At 42.3% G+C, this 21406-nt stretch overlaps 1 protein-coding gene across 1 annotated transcript in view; it reads left to right on the forward strand.

Moving 5' to 3' along the window:
- Positions 1–480: 480 nt before the first annotated feature.
- Positions 481–21406, forward strand: part of LOC138783528 (collagen alpha-6(VI) chain-like) — a 125823-nt gene continuing 104897 nt past the window's right edge. Inside the window, exon 1 of the mRNA XM_069958329.1 lies at positions 481–526. The gene's annotated coding sequence lies outside the window, so the exon portion shown is untranslated. The remainder of the gene's footprint in view (positions 527–21406) is intronic.

A 21406-nucleotide genomic window follows, 5' to 3' on the forward strand; every position in this document is an offset into this window, starting at 1 on the left:
GATTATCTACTTCTCTTACAGTTAAAAAATATTTTTTTAACATTGATTCTGGATGCAAACATAGAAGAATTTTTTTTATTATACTTTTTTTTTAGTTTTTTTTTCCTCTCTCCTGGTTTTTGGCTTACAAATATTGAGGCAAAATAAGGATGTGTCATAAGGATAGGTAGACTAACTAAGAAATGCAAATCAAACACTGACATTACTACAGAATGTCAGCCAAAGAGAAAGTATGTGACTGCAACATGTGCACGTTCATATATGTAGGCACTGTGAATGAAACTGCCCAAACCTTTTTTTTGCATGTAAAATTCATGGTGTATTCATCCCCTAACTCAACAGAGATTTTTTTTTAGAGTTCCAGAGAATTACATCTGTACCAGGATATGTTGAAGAGGAGTTACATACACAGTACAGGGGGTGGGCTTTTCCTTCATTTAAATAAGATACTTCATCTAATGAAACACTTGCAAGAACATTCTGAAAGCTCTGATGTTTGATTGAATGGGAATTTCTCCATGTACTTGTAAGTAAACCAATGCTTTTCATTCTTGTTCTCCCTTGTGAATTTTTACAGAGCCAAAATACAGTACATGTAAGCAGCAATAATGTCCAGACCATTCTGTTATTCCAGATAACATTATTATTTTGTTTAGAATCATTAAATTGGGGCATTTATACTTCACCCTGATTGTAATTTGGTAAAATATTGCTAGATTAAAATGTAATGATAATAATAAATAGTTTCTTTAAATATTAAATATTGAAAATACTGTTCTTTCTCCATTAATATTATGTTAGAAGTTCTATATATTTTACTAATTTGTAAAGACCAAAGACCCTGCATTATGCTTAGTTTTACTATTGTGTTGTTAAGTCTCAGTGTTGATTTAAAAAAAGATTGTATGAATGAAAAGTGAAGGATTGCAGGGATATCAATCGATGCATTGTTATATTATTGTAAATATGCATCTATTTAATATAAAAGTATATTAGATTGACCTCCCTGTGTTTGTATTGATAGTGTTGTTATTCATGGATTTGTGCTGTCACTTTACATTAAATGAGTTGTCTGTTCTAGAAAACTTTTTAAATCCTCTTTAGGTTGACGTGATGTTAAAGTAATTAAATAAAATCATTTTCTAATAATTTGATGACACTCAAATCTACTTGTTTACAGGGTTACAGTTTCAGTTCTAACCTACTCAAACTACATATTCCCACAACTTACATATTTTATCCTTTTCAGAGACAAGCAATTTCTACCCTTTAACCAGCACTGAACTCCTCTTTAGATATCTATATCCCTTTGCCTAGCTCCTTTGTGCCTGTAGAAAAAATCTTAGCATTCCCTGTGATATCCCTGTGCTAAGGTTGTACAATTCTCAGAAATCAAATCAGTCCTGTTCTCATCCGTGCAAGTACAGTAGTTTGCTTCTGCACATGTGTAGTACCCATTTCGTATAATAGCTATGAGCACTACAACAGTCAATACAGAATTGACTTTTCAATTGGGGGGCATCTACCTACGTCATATCACCTGATCAAAGTATGCATTATGTTTTGATCTGGTTTTTTTTTTTTATACAATGGAAGTCAATGGAAAAATGGATGCAAAAAAATGCATCGGTTTTTCATCTGTTTGTTTTTTTTTTTGCAAAAATGGATGAAAAAAACATAGTGTGAACCTGGCCTAAGGGAAGTCCTACATTCTCATTCATTATAGTCCACATTTAGCTTAAAAACTTAAAACCTGGATCAGTAGGGGCATCCTTATTCATCTAGCTAGCTAGTAGTAGTAGTAGTAGTAGTAGGAGGATCAATAATCATAAAATTTTACCTACTGTACATTGGTCGTATGCTGTGCTATTCATTATCTTAGGTGACTATCATTATTTTGAGAAAGCATTAACCACATGGAAAAAAAGGAAATTGTTTGCTTTGGAGCTGACTGGATAATACTGGTGGCAGACTTATCTTAGCAACTGTAATAATTTAAAAGTACACCAAGGGTATACTGGAGTAAAATAAAATGGGAATGATTTAATTCTGTTTTCCTTGGCTGAGTACAAATATATCACACCCTGGAAGGTAGCCAGGATATTTTCTACACTCGGCATGTTGACATAAAAAAAAATCACTTTTGTAAAGCAGGTAGATCAAAAGGGTATGTTAACAATTTAAAGTTAAGAAATAATCTTAAAATCTGTTCTTTTCCTGACAGCCTGATGTGCTCAGTTTTATAAGACATAATCATGTTTAATTCATACACTGACTAGACATAACATTGAAACCATCTGATCTGTCAAAGGTGCTCTTCAACTATCAGCAAAAAAAATAATAAAAATTCCTGGTGTTGTGTCTTAGGCTTATCTAAATATCCCTGCCAAGTTTCAATGCCATATGATCTTTTTTGTAGCTGCTGTGGAGCTGTTCCCTATTATCCATATTCTCTTCACTTCCTGTTTCAGGAAACTTTCATACTATGTATGAGACCGGCCATTCCGTGACCCGGCCGGGTCACGGAACGGCCGGTCTCTGCAGTACCGGCCGGATGATCTTTCGGGCTGCAGAGCTCTGATGCGGGCGCATCCATGCGCACCCGCATCAGAACTCCCCACAGCACACTATGGAGCGAGCAGCTGGAGCCGCTATTCACTATATGTATACGCTCTGCCCTGGATCCCATAGACAGCAATGTAATGTATTTTATTGTAATAATCAAGGCCGTTGTTGCACTGTGCAACAATGGCCGTAGATTTACTTAAAAATACGTAGTGTGAACATAGCCTCATATTGTGTTTGCCTGTGAGGTCTAAAACTACTGAGGCCAGCATTCCTTGCATGTGCAAGCCAGCCCCTTCAGTACCACCCACCGCTGCTAAGGCTGGGTTCACACTACATTTTTGCAAACCGTTTTTTTCATCTGTTCTTTGCAAAACGGATGAAAAAACATGTGTCATTGATATCTACCTCTCTATAGGTCAGTGTATGGAGAAACTACAGGTCTTTATATAATGGATTATATTTAGTAATTGTATGGTGATATTAGTCACTTTGTTGTGGCAATGGCAGTGGTCAAGCTGTAGAAACATTTGTTTCTTATATTCTAGTATTTTTCGTAGAGAGCTACACATGCTGGTATTCTGTTAGGGCCACGGCGGCGTCCCGTGCTCCGGACCGCCGCCGCACTCTCTCTCTCCTACTTCTGCAGCAGCCGGTGTCCATATGCAGGGACCCGGCGCTGCTGTTGCTTCGGCCCCGGGGGGTGCCTCACCTCACCGCGCTCCTGCCCGTCGCTGTGCCGGACGGCGCGCGCATCCCCGCCTCCTAGGGCGCGCGCGCCGGCTGTCTCAGATTTAAAGGGGCAGTGCGCTCCTAATTGGCTTGAATGTTATCACTCCCCTATAAGTTCCAGCCCTGCCCCCTTCCAGGTGTTGGAGCCTCTACATGCTTCCCATAGCGTTTGGCCCAGCTCCCTGTTGTTCCTGATTCCTGTCCGCTACCTGGTCCGTAGTCCTTGTTCCTGATTCCTGTCCGCTACCTGGTCCCTAGTCCTTGTTCCTGATTCCTGTCTGCTACCTGGTCCCCAGTCCTTGTTCCTGGTTCCTGCTCCTCTGTCACACCATCGCTCCTGTGTTCAGCCTGTCACCTGCGGTTACGCTTACAGACCTCTGCCAGCACCATCTCCTGCCTACTGCTCCTGCCTCGCCTCGCCTGCTTTCACTAGCAACCAAACCAGGGGTAGCGACCTGGGGGTCGCCTGCCGCAGCAAGCTTATCCCGCCTTGCGGCGGGCTCTGGTGAAAACCAGCGGCCCCTTAGACTCCGCTCCCTGGTGCGGTTTTGTGCCATCGCTAGTGTCGGCGTGACATATTCCACATAGGCATCCAGTGTACCATGCACCCTCCAATTACAATAGTTGCAGACCTTCAGTGCATGCTGTGCTGGGAACTTAAAGGAAGGAACAGCATTTTTCCTAAAGTCTACAGCCCTCTAAATATAATAGGATATGAGGCACAACTTAACAGCTCCTTTCTAACTTTCCTTTCTAACTGTTGGCACTGTACAAGGCCATGTTCACACATGGTATAACACTAGCTATTCTGTGACCAGCCAGTGTTAGTGAAGATCATCCCAGCTGGTACTGCAGTACTGGCCCTATGATCTTCATTTCTGGTGAATTCGGATGCTGGCGCATGCGTGTGCGCCCTCATCCCAATTCTCCGCACCAGAGAACCATTGTGTGAACTGACATGCCTCTTTTTTTTGTGCGGCCGGATGGAATCCCGGTCAGAATGTATACTATGGGGGACATTCATTAAGTCCGACGTTTTATCGCCCACACTCCGCCGATTTATGTAGAGGCTCATTGCCTCTACATAAATCCCATGCGCACCAGTGTGTGCATCGAGGAAACCTACGCCAGCTCAGAGCTGGCTTAGGTTTCCTTATCATTTTTCGGCGTGAAAAGTTATAAATTAAGCGGACCCAGAGTCTGCGACCCCCGTTCCACCCCTCCACACCCACTCCCCGCCCCCCTGGTGCAGCGGGCAAAAAATGTTTCGATTCAAAAATTTATTCACCAAACGGCCATTTGCGAATAAATTTATTAGCATCTGGCCATTTTCCGCCAAAAAATACACCTTTTTAGGATGATCAATCCCACCATGTGTATACGCTCTGGCCGGGATTCCATTCATTCAAATACAACTTATATTTAGCTAAACATACATTGTGTGAACATGGTCGAAAAATGTATTGATGGACTTTTAGGGCTAATGGTCGTACTTTTCCTAAAAGCTTGTGAAGCACAGACTGCAGCCACAAGAAGCCTTTACACAACCATCAGTTTGCTTTTTAAGGTTATTTCCCTTTATTAATAACTTGTCCTCTCAGAAACTCCCAACATACCATGAGACCTTCATAAGTTTAGGGCATTTTGAGCGTTGTACTTTGGCAAAAAGTTTGTTATTCACCAGGAAGTTGGGGACACAAGTTGAGAGTTCTGCCGCGGACCCCCCCCCCCCCCTAAAACTACCCAGAGCGGAGAATCCTCCTCTTCGGGTAGTTAAACCCGTTAAACGCTTTGACAGCGGCATCTAACAGGTTAAGGTGGGTCCCGGTCGGTGCCGCTGCTATATACTCACGTGATCGCAATGTCCCGCGGCGCCATCTGGTCCCTCAATGTCACCATGGTAACCCCGGGGGCCTAATGAAGGCCCCCGGGCTTACCATGGATATGCCATCCTTCTGACAGGTATGGCTATGGCTATTGCCTGTCAGCAGGATGGTGACATTAAACAATACACTGCACTACAGTAGTAGTGCAGTGTATTGTATAAGTGATCAAAGTATTACACTAGTGTACAGTAATGTACACTAGTGTAAAAGTAAAAAAAAAAGTGCACCAAAACAAAATCCCCCCCAGCCCCTCCCCCCTTAATAAAAAATGCATTACATTCCACATATACTACCACAAACCGTTACATAAAATAGATCAAAAACACAAATCATATACATGTTTGGTATTGCCACTTCCGTAACACCCCAATCTATAAAACTGTATCAATTATTATATCGCACGATACACGCTGTAAAAAAAAAAAAAAAGTACCAGAATTTCTGCATTTTATCAATCCGCTTTAGAAAATCCGTCATAAAAGAGATCAAATAGTCATATACATATAAAACTTGGTATCAATAGAAACTACAGATCTTCCTGCAAAAAATAATCCCAAAACTAGCTCTGTCGTGCAAAATATAAGAACACTATGGATCTTGCAATGTGGCGACAGTTTTTGTGAGTTTTTGCCAGGAAGATAGTTTCTATTGCACCAAAGTGGTAATAGTTAAAAAAAACTTACACAAATGTGGTATCGCCGTAACCGTAGTGACCCAGAGAATACATGTATTATGTTATTAGTGACCGCCGATACGGATTTTTACGGCAGTCACTAATAGGCTCAATTCTGCTGGCATCAGCTCTTTATTGCGATGCCACAGAATAGTGCAGCGGTGGCGGTAAGGCCGGCAGCCCCCTCCTCTCAGCTACCAGAGGTCGCTTAGGGGTTGGGGCAGAGTGTGGGGCTGGTCCCCACACTGGCGATCGCCATTATTAACATTTTAAATCCACAGAGAGAGAAGATGAATACATGTCCTCCCCCTGCCCGGATTAACTCTAATGTTCACAGTAATGGATTCCTAAAAAAAGATCAAACTCCCATTCTCTCCACCACCAGAGGTGGCGGAGAGCGTGGGGCAATGATCGGGGACTACCCGATGTGGTCCTGTAACCACGCCGGATTACCTGTAACCACCCCACATTACCTGTAACCACCCCAGATTATTCATAACCACTCCAGTTTAACTGTAACCACCCTAGATTATTCATAACCACTCCAGTTTTCCTGTAATCGCTCAGATTACTCATAACCACCCCAGATTGCCACAGACTGCCCGTAACCCTGCCCCCCCCATTGTCCATCACCACCCCAGATATCCAGTAAACACCCCCAGATTGTCTGTAACCACCCCAGATAGTCAGTAAACACCCCCAGATTGCCTGTAACCAGCCCAGATTGCCACAGGCTGCACATAACAACTACAGATTGCCACAGACTGCCCGTAACCACCACAGACTGCCAGTAACCACCCCAGATTGCCCGTAACCACAACAGATTGCTAATAACCACCCCAGATTGCCCGGAACTGCCCCAGATTACCTGTCACTCCTCCCTCAGATTGCCCATCACCACCCTAGATAGCCAGTAAACACCCCCAGATTGTCCGTTACCACCCCAGATAGCCAGTAAACACCCAAAGATTGTCCTTTACCACCCCAGATAGCCAGTTAACACCCCCAGGTTGTCTGTTACATCCCCATATAGCCAGTAAACACCCCCAGATTGCCCATAAACACCCCCAGATTGCCCATAAACACCCCGGATTGCCACAGACTGCTCACACCACCCCAGATTGCCCGTCACCACCCCAGATAGCAAGTAAACACCCCCAGGTTGCCCGTCACCACCCCAGATTACCTGTAATCTCATTAAAAAAAAATTTATAGCAACTGCGCTATTCTAATAACCAATACTAACTGCTGTTACGCTCCAGCAAAATTACGCTCCTTTCCTTCTGAACCCTGCTGTCTGATCAAACAGTGGTTTATGCCCACATATAGGGTACCGTTGTACTCAGGAGAACTTGCTTTACAAATTTTGGGGTTCATTTTCTCTCCTGTTTTTCGTGAAATTGAGAAATTTGAAACTAAAAAAAAATTGGAAAAATTCCTTTTTTTTTTATTTTTACTTTCTAATTTTAAATATTTTCTTCTAATACCTGGGGGGGTCAAAATGCTCATTATAACCCTAGATTAATTCTTTAGGGTCTTTAGTTTCCAAAATGGGTCCACTTATGGGGGTTTCAAGTATACAAGCCTCCTAAACCCACTTAAAAAAAGATCTGGTCCCTAAAAAAATCAGTTTTGGAAATTTCAAGAAATTTGATAATTTGCTGATACATTTCCAAGTCCTGTAACACCCTAAAAGAGTAAAATATGTTTACGAAATGAAGCCAGAATAAAGAGGACATATTGTTTATGTGACCTAGTAACTAATTTATGTGATACGACTTTCTTTTTAAGAAGCAGAGAATTTCAAAGTTCGTAAAGTGCAAATTTTTCATATTTTGATGTTTTTCACAAAAAAGACACAAGACGAAATTTAGCCACTAAGTACCATATGTTACGAAAAAATAATCTCAGAATTGCTTGCATACATTAAAGCATCACCGAGGTAAAAGCGCATAAAGTGAGACAGGTCAGTTTTTGAAAAATGAGCCTGGTCATTAAGGTCCAAATAGGCTTGGTCCCTAAGGGGTTAGATAGCAAAAGCGGCGCCCTTTTCTTTATTTTTGATGTTGTGCGAACATAGCCATATGATGCTCCAAGTACTATTCCTATCTGAACATTTATGGCATATATACAGTATAAGCCATAAACGTCTAATAGTGTTGTCCCACCTTTGTGGCCCATCCCCTCCTGCTTAGTAGGTGTTTCATAGGTTGGCTGGTAGATGAAGTGTCGGATCCTCGGGGTAGGCGGGGACCACAGGAGCCAGAATGACGGCGCTTCACGGCTTCAGGTTTAATTAAGTAAAACAAGGAATTTTAATGGTCTCATAAACAACGCGTTTCGAGGCATAAATTGCCCCTTTGTCAAGTAGGAGAGACATCTCCTACTTGACAAAGGGGCAATTTATGCCTCGAAACGCAAAAACGAAAAAAGATACAAAGGTATCGGCTGGCATTTTAACAGCGTCTATTGCTATGCAGTTTAACAGCATCCGTTGCTAATGCAACGGATGCTGTTAAACGTAGTGTGAACATAGCCTAAAACAGCAAGCTATGCTGTATTTGTAACTACCACTATCATCAATAGGTGGTCTGCAAGCTACGATAGGTACAGGTCTAGGTATTGGAACATGCATCTTACAGAGATTTATAGCATATCCTGTGGATGTGCTATTAATGTCCAAAAGGGAATACCCCTTGAATACTGATGTACATAATATCTACACAGCTTAAAGGGAACCAATCAGCCTTGAAGGGAACCAATCAGCGCGCTCAGAGGGGATGATTGACAGGCCGAGAGGTTCGTTACTGGCCTCTCTGCCTGTCAATCATCCCGCCGAGTGCGCTGACAGGCAGAGCGCAGTGACTAGATACGAGCGGGGAGCCGCCCACCATGACTACTTCCCCGCTCGTATCTAGACACGAGCCGGGGAATAAAAGTCATTTTCTCCGTTAAAAGCACCTGCTGCGGCCGTGGCCGGTACGTGCCGTGGCCGCTCCAGGTGCTTTATACAATGCTCAAGGGAACCATATCAGCTCAAACGGGCTGATTGGTTCCCTTTAAATCTACTAAAATCTTCAGCTCTCATTACCCATTGTTTGCCTCATGCTCATACAGAGCACTGTAGCTTCATGTAAAGTTACTGTTTTATAATACAGATGCCTGCACTGTGCTTTCGATGGCTAGCACATGTGTCTCTGGCTGCCTTACAGATCATTAAGGAGGATGGTGTAATTGACTGGCAGGTCTGCAGTAACTTCCATGAAAGCTTCTACAATTCTTTACTTTATTCTTTTTCCTGGATGTAGGTCAAAGAAATAGTATGCACTGGTTGCAAAAATATTAAGAGGCAATATTTGGATAACGTGTTTTGTTTTAGTTAACTTTCAAAGTTTGTTCTTAACACATGTGGAAAGGTTGTGTGGCCTTTGGGCTATATATTACAGTAGATCTATAGGTGATTTTCACGGCATTGTTGTCTTTCTTATTATCCATACAAGCTTATATGGTGCAAGTGCTTTTTCTCACTGCTTTATTTGACCTGTGACCTGGCAACTCTATCCAGTATTGAAGCCTACTTTAGCTACCAGCTGATCTACCTCACTATTTTGACTGCAACATTTAATAGGCTTTCTACAGTAGTGGAACACTGTTCATAGATGGGTGCTGTAGGACAGCTGTACTTGTCCACCTCATCCTTTCCACTACTTCTTCTATGGGTGGTTTTGTGTAGCACCTTCCTTCACCCTTTCAAGCATTCATTGACTAAGTATGGCACCTCTGGTGAAACAGTCAGGGAGGTCTGGTGATGCCTGGCTGGTGATTCTCTGGCTACGCACTATAAGATGCATGGGCTTTTAGCAAGATTTTTTCTTGGTAAAAAGTGCACCTTATAACCTTAAAAATACGGTAATTGCTATTGTGGTCAAAAACCAATATATATTTGTAACTGCTCAGAATCATCTGGTCCTGCAGGGTAAAAATGGAAAAATAGCATTACAATTCACTAGGTAGGCACTACTATTGTCGCAATTCCAAGAAATGAGCTCACACATGATGATGAGTACCTCACTCCCAACAAACTAGCTGTTAGTAACAATGGTGGTAACACAGGGGGGATTTATAAAGACTGGCGCCTGTCTTAAATTAGGCCCTGTCCCCTCCCCCCCAGCCAAATTCCCTAAGAGGCGCATGACTCTTAGTGAATCCAGCTGGCCAGGCACTTGAACCTGCGGCCAGCACCTGCGTGTAGGTTTGGATCATGATTTCTGCATTATTTCACGATCAATGAGGAGCCTCTCCTTGCCGTGCCCCTCCTGCCTGCCCATCAAATGAGCGGGAGATACAGCAGACGTACGCCAGAGAGAAGGGGTGAATCTGCACCTTCTCCCTGGCATATGCCTCGGGTGGACCCTTCATAAATGTCCCCCATACCTTTTTCTTCTTACACATGGGCCCTCTACTATGTCCATCCCTAAATGTGGCAAAACAAAGGCTGTTTACAATAAGCAGAGTCAGTTATCAAAGCCTAACTAGACTTAATTGTGTATACAGACTAAAGCTACTAATTCCACACCCTAAAGTGATCTCTTAAAAAAATGTTCTCATCCTAACACTGCTTGTATTTGCATACTAATTGTCAAGGAAATTCTGTTACAAACCATCTGACATCTTAAATTATATGACATTGTACATACACATGTCTGCTCTGTAACATATCCACACTAAGGAAAGGCAGAAAAATGGCAAGACAATTCCTATATTTTCTTTAGTCACACTAGATCATATACTGGCTCCATTACTTTTTGTAACACTGCCACCTTCATGTTTAGGAACAAACTTTTTGGCAAAATCTAGCTGTATTTTATACTGTAATTCTACTGCCAAGTTTTCCAGTATGTGTGCCAGCAACATTTCATACATACTCTAAATTATCCTTGGCAGGAGATGTAATATACATTTGCGTATAAGTGGCTAAAAATAAAAACGAAATTCTTCTTGTCTGATTATCTTTACAAATTAGTCTAAGATCAGATTATTTAAAGGATGTATCCTCCTCCACTTCCCCTTGCTGAAAATGATACCAAAATCCAAGCTGAGGTCAAATACAAGAGGCAGCACATAAAATCACAGTCCAAATCGGGGGTTAAGGGAGCAAGCCAAAAGTCAGGGATAACCAGGAAATCCAAACATTAGTGATGGGTAAGACACGCAATCATTGGTGCCTGGAGATGGCCATTTAAATCCATGGAGACATGTACCCCTACTTAAGTACTGGCTGCCCTGCTGCAACGATAGCAGGGCTGGCAGCCTCTACAATGACCTCTCCACTCACTCATACTGAAGAAGAGGTATACATTGCTGGAGAGTGGGTAAGTTCATAACAGCATGTATAAGGGATCATACTGGAGGAGAAAAACAAGGCTGCTTTTCCTGTCTATAGGTATGTTTTGAATTGCAACTCAGCTCCATTGAATTGAATAGGGTTGAACCACACACAACTCGTGGACAGTGATATTTTTTTTCTTTAATCCTGGACAGTATCATTAAAGTGAACAAATCACTGCCAAATTGTGTCTGAAGCTATACATACACTGTATTATAGCCCGTAACACTTTCACAACATGTAAGCAATCATTATGAGCATTACTCCTATCCCTGAAAAATAAACTTTTATAAAAGTCCTGCGCCATATAAAATTATACTTATCTAGGCATCAGGGCATGGCTCAGCCTTGAAGTTGTCATGGCTGGCATGAAAAAATCCAGTAAAATCACGCCAGTAGGAGCCTGTAGCATCACAGTGCGGCTGACCCTGAATATCGACACTTCCAGAGAGGTGTTGTTACACAGGATTTTTCACACCAGCCATGACTACTTTGGGGCTGAGGACCATCTTTAGACTGTCCAGTCCAAGTTTACAAATTTAGGCCAATCATTGGCTTTGCGCCAAGATTCAGTCCCATTGGCACGCAGTGTTGCTTTTTAACCCCTTAACGACATCGGGCCTTGGCAATCTCCGGCAGCGTTGCTCTACTGCCCCCTAGCGGCTGATCAGTGAATATCATTCACTGATCAGTTGCTTTGGGTTAAAAAGATTTTAATTTTTTTTTTCCAATTTTTTTTTTCTCTTTTTTTGCACCCTAACGCCACTGAGTGCTGATCAGCATCGCAAGTAAGTGCGTAAGTGATCAGCAACTCCTCCTTTTTGGCGTAGGGGAGTTTTTTCCCCCTATATCCTACTACCAGGATAGGGATATTTTTTCTTACTGTCAAAAAAACACGTAAAAAACACTACACTACACCACACTACATGAAATAAAGTTTTACACTACACCACTACACATTTACATACCCCATATACTAGTCCCCGTATAAAGATGGCCCCCAGGGTGTTTTCGGCGTCGGACGCATACGTTATTATTGCCTCCGACACCGAAACAACCAATGAGAATGAAGACACTTCTTTTCCGCCAGTACCGTCCCAATAAGAGATAACGGTATGGCGTGAAATTCTACAAACTCTGTGAGAGTACCTCAGGGTACTCTTACAGATTAAGGCTAGGTTCAGACTATGTAACTGTGCGGCTGTATTTGCGGCTGTAATTGTGCGGCGGTATTTTTGGTGGTTCATGCATACGCTGGAAAGTATACGATATACGGCTGCACAGTGCACAGTATGTATGAATCTACGGCCCTATCGTAAACGGAGCCGTAAAAAATGAACAAGACCATTGTTTGCGGCTGGAAATGCGGCCGTGGATTGACAGGCGGTCCGTACGGAGTACTACAAAAATAGCCGGCAATGATGCCTAATGCCGATGCCTCTAATAGTTAATATATTAAATTAATAAAACACATTTTCTTTGTAATAAAGTCCCTTTCGTTGTTCAATAATTTAATTCTAAGAATCCATCATTGTGCAATTAAATATACTGTCAAAAAATAAATATATATATAAATATACATTTATTTATATATAAATTTATTTTAACAGTATATTTAATTGCACAATGATGGATTCGTTAGAATTATATTATTGAACAACGAAAGGGACTTTATTACAAAGAAAATGTGTTTTATTAATTCAATATATTAACCATGAGAGGCATCGGCATCGGCATACTGCAGAGGATCGCAAACCCCGGTAATAGCAATTCATGTAAACTGTTTCCCTGCTTTCCCAGATGCATCCAGAGGTGTTTGCATCACTTTCTTAAGATTTTATTTGTTATTTTTAGTTGAACCAGATTTCCAAGTAAATGACCGTATGTTTTCAGCCGCATGTCTATTTTTTCCCACGGGCGTAGTTTCATCCGCACATAAAAAATACAGCCGCACACATACATAGTGTGAACATAGCCTTAGGGTACGTGCACACTGTGGAATGGAGAAGGATAACCCTTTGTGCATTCCACAGCTGGCATCCGCCGGCGGACTGATGCAGGCGTGCGTCTCCACCCGTGTCATAGACTCCATTCTATGCACAGGCGGATTCCGTTGTCCGTCCAAAGAATAAACACATTCATTCTTTGGACAGAGGGCAGAATCCGCCCGTGCATAGAATGGAGTGTGACACGAGAGGAGACGCGCGCCTCCATCAGTCCGCCGGCGGGTGCCAGCTGCGGAATGCACAAAGGGTTATCCTTCGCCATTCTACAGTGTGCACGTACCCTTACAGTGTATGAAGGGAGGGACACCCTCATCCAACCCCCAGATGACCCCTCCCCCCCTCATCCTCGGAGTTAGTGGGGAGATCATTCGGGAACTGATCTTCCCACTGCTGGATAAAGGTTACCACCTGTACAGGGATAACTTTTATACCAGCACCCCCCTCTTCTGGTCCCTCGCTGCCCGAGCTACTGTAGCTTGCGGCACAATCTGAAAATATCAGAAGCAGTAATAGAGCCCTAATATTTAGCAGCCATGGAGCGGACCCAGTGCTTCTGGATATGAAGGACCCCGAATCACACCAGGGCAACATTTTCCAGGTGACGTCTCCCACACTGGAAAACAGGAGACCCCAGAAGAAGTGCAGAGTGTGGTGTAACAGGGGGATCAGGAAGGACACCATTTTACAGTGTGACACCTGTCCTGATCACCCCGGCCTCTGCATACTGGATCGCTTCAAGGCGTACCATACATCATTGGGGTTCTACATTTTCTAAATTTTGTCCCTTATTCCTATTTCAGGGGTTACATTGATTCAGGAGTATTCTGATTGCCATTATGGAGTCGGGAAGGAATTTTTCCCCTGTGATGAGGCTACTGTCGTCTGCCTCACAAGGGTTTTTTGCCTTCCTCTGGATCAACACAGGTTGAATTTGATGGACACCTGTCCTTTTCAACCTTATAAACTAATAATTGTCCTAATACCCCCAAATAAATTAGAATTGTCCCTTTTCCCCAGCTAAATAGGTATGGCCGCCATTCCCATTAGAGGATACCATGATGCAATTACAAAGCCTCTGTGCTGCCAGGACAGTAGAAACCCCCCACAAGTGACCCCATTCTGGAAACTACACCCCATAAGGAATCTAACAAGGGGGGCAGTGGGGATATGGTCCCCTGGTGACGGCCACATTTGTGCCATGAAAATGAAAAAATTGTATTTTTTTTTTCACGGCACATGTTTTACATATGTGCTTGTCACCAGTGGGGTCCATATGCTTACTGTACCCCTTGTTGGATTCCTTATGGGGTGCAGTTTCCAGAATGGGGTCACTTGTGGGGGGTTTCTACTGTCCTGGCAGCACAGGAGCTTTTTAATTGCGACATGGCCACCATCCTCCATTTCAGCCTCTAAATGGCGCTCTGTCCCTTTGGTGGCTTGCCCTGTGCCCATATGGGAAAATTATATCCACATGTGGGGTATTTTCGTACTCAAGGGAAATTACCCTACACGTTTTGTGTTCACTTTCTTTTTTAACCCCTTGTGGAAAAGGAAAAAATCAAGGCTAGACCAACATTTAGTGTAAAAAATGTTTAATTTTTACACTAAATCATTGATGTCTTGATTTTTTCATTTTCACAAGGGGTTAAAAGATAAAAAAAAACACTAAATGTGTAGAGCAATTTCCCCTGAGTACGGAAATACTCCACATGTGGACATAAAGCTCCATGCGGGTGCAGGGTAAACTTCCAAAGGGAAGGAGCGCCATTTGGTTTTTGGAGGCTGGATTTGGCTGGAATGGATTTCGAGGGGCCATGTTGCATTTAAAAGGCCCCTGTGTTACCAAGACAGTTGAACCCCCCCAGAAGTGACCCCATTATGGAAACTACACCCCTCAGGGAATGTAACAAGGGGTGTAGTGAACATATGGACCCCACTGGTGACGGGCACAAATGTGGAACAATATGGCGTGAAAATGAAATATTACATTTTTTACACTATAACGTTGGTTTAGCCTTAAATTTTTCATTTTCACAAGAGGTTAAAAGAGAAAAAAACACAAAATGTGTAGAGCAATTACCCCTGAGTCCGTAAATACCCCACATGTGGACATAAAGCGCCATGTGGGCGCAGAGCAAGCCTCCAAAGGGAAGGAGTGACATTTGGATTTTGGAGGCTGGATGTGGCCAGAATGGATGATGAACGCCATGTCGCATTTACAGAGCCCTTGTGCTGCCAAAACAGTGGAAACCCCACACAAGTGACCATTCTGGAAACTACACCCCTCAAGGAATCTAACAAAGGGGTGCAGTGAGGATATGGACCCCTTGATGACGGCCACATTTGTGCCGTAAAAGTGAAAAAATGAAAATTTTCCCTTTCAAGTCACATTGTTCCACATTTGTGCCCGTCACCAGTGGGGTCCATATGCTTACTGAACCCCTTGTTAGATTCCTTGAGGGGTGTAGTTTCCAGAATGGGGTCACTTGTGTGGGGTTTCCAGTGCTTTGGCAGCACGAGGGCTCTGTAAATGCGACATGACCCTTGAAATCCATTCCAGTAAAATCCAGCTTGCAAAGGCCAATTGGCGCTCCTTACCTTTGGAGGCTCGTCCTGCGCCCGCTTGGCACTTTATGTCCACATGTGGGGTATTTCTGTACTCGGGAGAAACTGCGCTACACGTTTGGTGTTTTTTTTTCTTTTATCCCCTTGTTAAAAGGAAAAATGAAGGCTAGAACAACATTTTAATGTAAAAAATAGAATTTTTCCTTTTTTACACCACATTGTTCTGAAAATCTGTGAAGCACCTGTGGGGTCCAAATGCTCACCACACCCCTTGTTACATTCCTTGAGGGGTGCAGTTTTCTAAATGGTGTCCCTTTAGGGGTGTTTTTTAGGTTTTGGCACCCCAGAGCCTCTGCCAACCTGAAGTGGTACAGTCAAAAATGACAAAATATAACGGAGGCGTTGAAATTCACTAGGCGCTCCCTTATATCTGAAGCTTGTGGTTGTGTCAAATAGCGCAATAGGGCCACATATGGGGTATTTCTATAAACTGCAGAAATGGAGCAATCAATATTGGGTTACATTTCTCTGCTAATCGGTTTATCATTATGAAAGATATTGGATTACAATAAAATCTCTGCACAGAAAATAAAAATTTTCTAATTTCTTACACACTTAGCTTTTATTTCTGTGACTCCCCTAAAGGGTTAAAAAACATTCTGGATGTGCTTTTGCAGAGTTTGGGGGGGGGGGCAGTTTCTGAAATGGGGTGCTTTGTGGGGCTTTCTAACATACAGTCCCCTCAAATACACTTTGGTACCTGAACAGGTCCCTAAAAATACCTGATTTTGAAATTTTACTGAAAATTTGGAAAATTGCTGCTAAAGTTTTAAGCTTCCTATTGTCTGAAAAAAATTAAATATAGTTTAATAAAAGCTACCAACTTAAAGTAGACATGTTGCTAATGCTATTTAATATATAATTTATGTGGCATAACCATTTTCTGTATAAGCAGAAAGGTTTCAAAGTTGGAAAAATGCATTGGTGTTTTTCATAAAGATTCGTTATGAGTATCGACTCCAATTTACAAGAAATGTAAAGTACCATAAGTCACGAGAAAACAATCTCAGAATCGGCCGGATAGGTAAAAGCATGGCAAAGTTATTAATGAATAAAGTGACACAGGTCATATTCATAAAATTTGTCTCTGTCCTTAAGGCCATTTCAGGCTCTGCCCTTAAGGGGTTAAAGAGAACCAATCATAGACAAAAATGAAATTTTTTTTAGTCCCTAATTACATGTAAATTCTGATTTTAACAACATTTGTAAATATAATTAATTAATTTTACAGCTGCGTTTTTTAATTATTCACGTTTTACTTTCCTGCCTCGCGCCGGCTCTTTTCAAAAGAGCCAGCGCGAGACAGGAAACTCCCGTCATGCAGAGTGGCAGCAAGGCTGGGGGGCCGCCGTCTTGATGACGTCACTTGCGTTCCACCGCTGGAACGCAAGTTACGTCTTCAAGATGGCAGGCGCCCGGCCTAGCTACACCAAACAAGCGGATTAGGTAAAGTATAACACTGTAAAGGCAGTCTGTATCTTCACGAAGTATATTTATGAAGATACAGACTGCCCTTACAGTCTGTATCTTATGCCTTACCTACTACTCTGTGCCAGTGCAGCAAGGCCAGTGCTGCCATCTTGATTACATCCTTGTGTTTCACTGCTGGAACGCAATTTACGTCATCAAGATGGCGGCGCCGGCCTTGCTGCACAGAACAGAGGATTAGGTAAAGTAGAAGATACAGACTGTAAAGACAGTCTGTATCTTCATGAAGACTATTTATGAAGATACAGACTGCCTTTGCAGTCTGTATCTTCTACTTTACTTACTCTGTTCTGTGCAGGAAGGCTGGCGCCCCCATCTTGATGACGCCACTTGCGTTCCAGCGGTGGAACGTAATCAAGATGGCGGTGCCAGCCTTGCTGCACCAGCATAGAGTAGTAGGTAAGGCATAAGATACAGACTGGCTTTGCAGTCTGTATCTTCATAAATAGACTTCATAAAGATACAGACTGCCTTTACAGTCTTATACTTTACCTAATCTGCTTGTTTGGTGTAGCTAGGCCGGGCGCCCGCCATCTTGAAGACATAACTTGCGTTCCAGCAGTGGAACGCAAGTGACGTCATCAAGATGGCGTCCCCCCCTCCCCCCCCGGCCTTGCTTGCAAAGAAACACAACAGTAGGTAAGGCATAAGATACAGACTGCAAAGGCAGTCTGTATCTTCATAAATAGACTTAGAGAAAGATATACTTTAATATTAGGAACAGTGAAATTTAGATGATAGGTTCTCTTTAAGCCAAGACCTTTTTTGTCAAGTCCATGTACCTTTTGTCAGACATGAGGGGAAAAGTGTCTAAAATGCATAGTTAATGTGGCACAAGTCATATAAACCACTGAAAAAATACAGCAATCACATCACACTCTCTTATTCCCACCTTAAATTAAAACTAAGCATGCAGGTTCTCAGGTAATTGATTCCATCAGGACCTTTAAAATGTGTAGTAAACATAAGAGACAGCACTTATTAGGTAGGGCTACATTTACAAGGCTTAAAAATGCTTTTTTCATTCATTATTAATAAAAAGTATAAAATGCAATGTTCAAACTGTGGTGTCCTACCACTGGTGCTGTCTATGGCACCTTAGTAAGTCTTTCCCTCAGGTTTACAAAAGTGGAAGATGTAGTATTGTGTTTTCCCCACTAGGTGCCACTACTGTCTCTAGTCGACTTGTTGCACAGCTGAATCTGCGAAGGGTTAAACTGCTTTTATCACATGTTTTATGCTGACCAATCTCAGGTGCTTGTTCTCTCCTAACCTATCTCTTTTTTTCTCTCTCACATACACACACACACTAAGCCCCACCACTCACAGGAGGGTTTTGTTTGGCCCCTAGAGGAGAAGTTAGTTCTTGGTGGGAGAAAGCAGGGAGTTAGTAGTTGGAGGTCCAAGGGGACGGTTGTGTGAGACACTACTCCGTTACAAAGTTGTCCTACTAGATCCTAAAATCAATATGTAGTGCTAAACTCTACCTACAGGAGAGAAGCCACCTAGGAGACACCCCTGCCTACACCAGGAACCTCTCTAAAAAGTGAGGGCAGTTACCTGAAGCAAGAGGAACTGACCCCAGTAGGACAAAGTCATCTACTGCGCAGCACAAGATGACTGGGAAAACTTAAAAGTCTGCTACACCCAGATAACTGATGACTGGGGCTCATATTACCTACCTAGGACGGGTATCTCACAACTAGGGGGCATAACGCGGTTCAGAGACACTATTGGCATCCGTGAGTACGAGTATCTTCTTATCTCTTTTGTATCTATACTTGTTCGGGCAGAGCACATTCACTACTTTGGGCAGGGCTCTTCTGGCCACTCCTATCCTCTCTTCTCTCTCTGCAAAGCACCTACTACTTCAAGCACTGGTTCTACCTCACTGTCAGCACTAACATTTTGTGTCAGGATTTGCACTATTGTTATCACGAGTACTGTTCAACTTGAGTCATACTACAGTTAAGTATTATATTTTTACTAAGCGCATGGTCTATTCTGTCAGCACCTTCACCTGCACACCACCGTATACTTGGGTTATTTCCCCTTTTCTGTGAGGGGCAGTACTAGACAGCTTATTAACACACATTAGAAAATTATATAACTTTGTAATGTGTGTTAATTAAGCAGAAAAAAAACAAAAAAACGCTGCACTACCCCTTAAACACTCCCGGAGGTTACCGACCATTGGGGCAGCCTAAGACCAACGACATCTGGTCTCAAAAGCAGAGTGTAGTAAAATACACACTGACTGATCACAAAACCCCCACCAGAGCCTCATTTTTTAATTCTTGCAAATGGAGTCCTGATGGATGCTCGCAAGTTATGTAGAATTATGACACAATTACAATGAAAAACGTGCCCCAATATGTGTAGATATGAAACCTGGTAAAGGGCAAATACATTTTCACAGCTCTGTAATCTAAATCGATTTTAACTGAAATATCTTCTGATAAACTTTGTTTTCACATCTACTTTTAAGCAAATTCTGCAAAAGCAGTTCTAGGTAATTGGAAATAATCAATAACAAGGTTGGAAATATTATGACCCTATCAATAATATATAAAGTCTTAGAGAATACTCATGTTATTACAAAGTTAAAGAAACAAGATCTTAAAGTTTACTGCCAACACTATAAAACTACTACAAATAAAACTGTCCAATTTTCCGCTCCTTTGTATAGTAAATGACTATAAAGCACATAGAGATTAGGACACAAGTATGGCCTCATTTCAATGTGCTTTCATGGAACAAGAAAGCTTTTGTAGGAATAACTTAGTATCTGTGCTCTCTAAATTAGAGAATCCAGGCATAAATCCAAACACCTGTTCTAAGTGTTAAACCCTGAACTGGAAGGGATAACTCGGCATTGAATTGTGCTCCAGTATTCTAAAGAACAAAAGCTGTATTGTCCAAAGTGTAAGTGGCTGAGCACTTGCAATATGTAATAATTGTATCAAAGTGCTTACAATTATATTAACCAGTTGGGAAACGATATCACCAACATCTGCTGTCTAGACTTCTAAATAGTCGCAAAAAAAGCAAAATGTTATAGGAAAGATTTATACACTTGTCTGAAGAATTTTAAAAACATGCATCAAAATGACACCAAGGCAGTGAGGTATACTGCAATGACTTCACTCTATAAGCTATTGTGGAGACCCCATAACAGAGCTCCTGCTCTGCTGGACTCTTCCACATATTACATGGTCACCCATTCATTTAAATAGGCAACATGTAATGGCCAACCATATCTTTAAAGGGGTACTTCAGATAGAAAAAGGGTTTGCTTTAATAAAGTGATAATACTTTGTAAAAACCTTATTTTAAAAAAAAATTTATAGTTTTTTTATTTTTATACGTACTTTCGTTGCTTGGCAGCAATAAGGGGCATGTCGGTGCCACCACCGTTTGTGTCAGGAGCTGTAGGGTTCTATGCACTGCAGTTTCCAATCTCCTTCTATGTTCTAGCACTGCTGCATAATGCTAAACAGTGCAGGTTCCTGTTCCCCCGTGTACTGTGTATTCTTTTATACAGTAAAGAGGCTGTCTGACACAATCCTAATGTCTGGCAGCCTCTGCACAATGAGCAATAATTGCTATAAACTGCTCACTGTGCTAGTGGCAGAGCGAGATGGTGAGAGCAATCATCGCTCTCTCTGCAGAGGACACTGATTATGTGGGGCAGCCTGTTTTCCCCATGTACTGTATATAGGAATATACAGTACCTAGGGGGACCAGCATCCTACTCTGGATAGCACAGTTTGGCAGTGCTAGAACACAGGGCCGTCTTAACAGCATTATGGGCCCCTGGGCAGAGGTGCGAATTGGGCCCCAGCCCCCGCGGCCGCCGCCATCAAAACCCCCCATCTTTGCAACCCCGCCCCTAGCCAGTACAATTACGTACAATAAAAAATACAAATTATTGTTAACATAAACTTTAATTCACAACACAGTCTTTCAGCAGCGCAAAAACAAAAAATAACCGTGCGTGCATGCCTCACCAAACCAGACCAGGTTGGCTTCAAAGTATCCAAAA

The sequence above is a fragment of the Dendropsophus ebraccatus genome, chromosome 2 (assembly GCF_027789765.1).
Source record: "Dendropsophus ebraccatus isolate aDenEbr1 chromosome 2, aDenEbr1.pat, whole genome shotgun sequence".
NCBI lineage: Eukaryota > Metazoa > Chordata > Amphibia > Anura > Hylidae > Dendropsophus > Dendropsophus ebraccatus.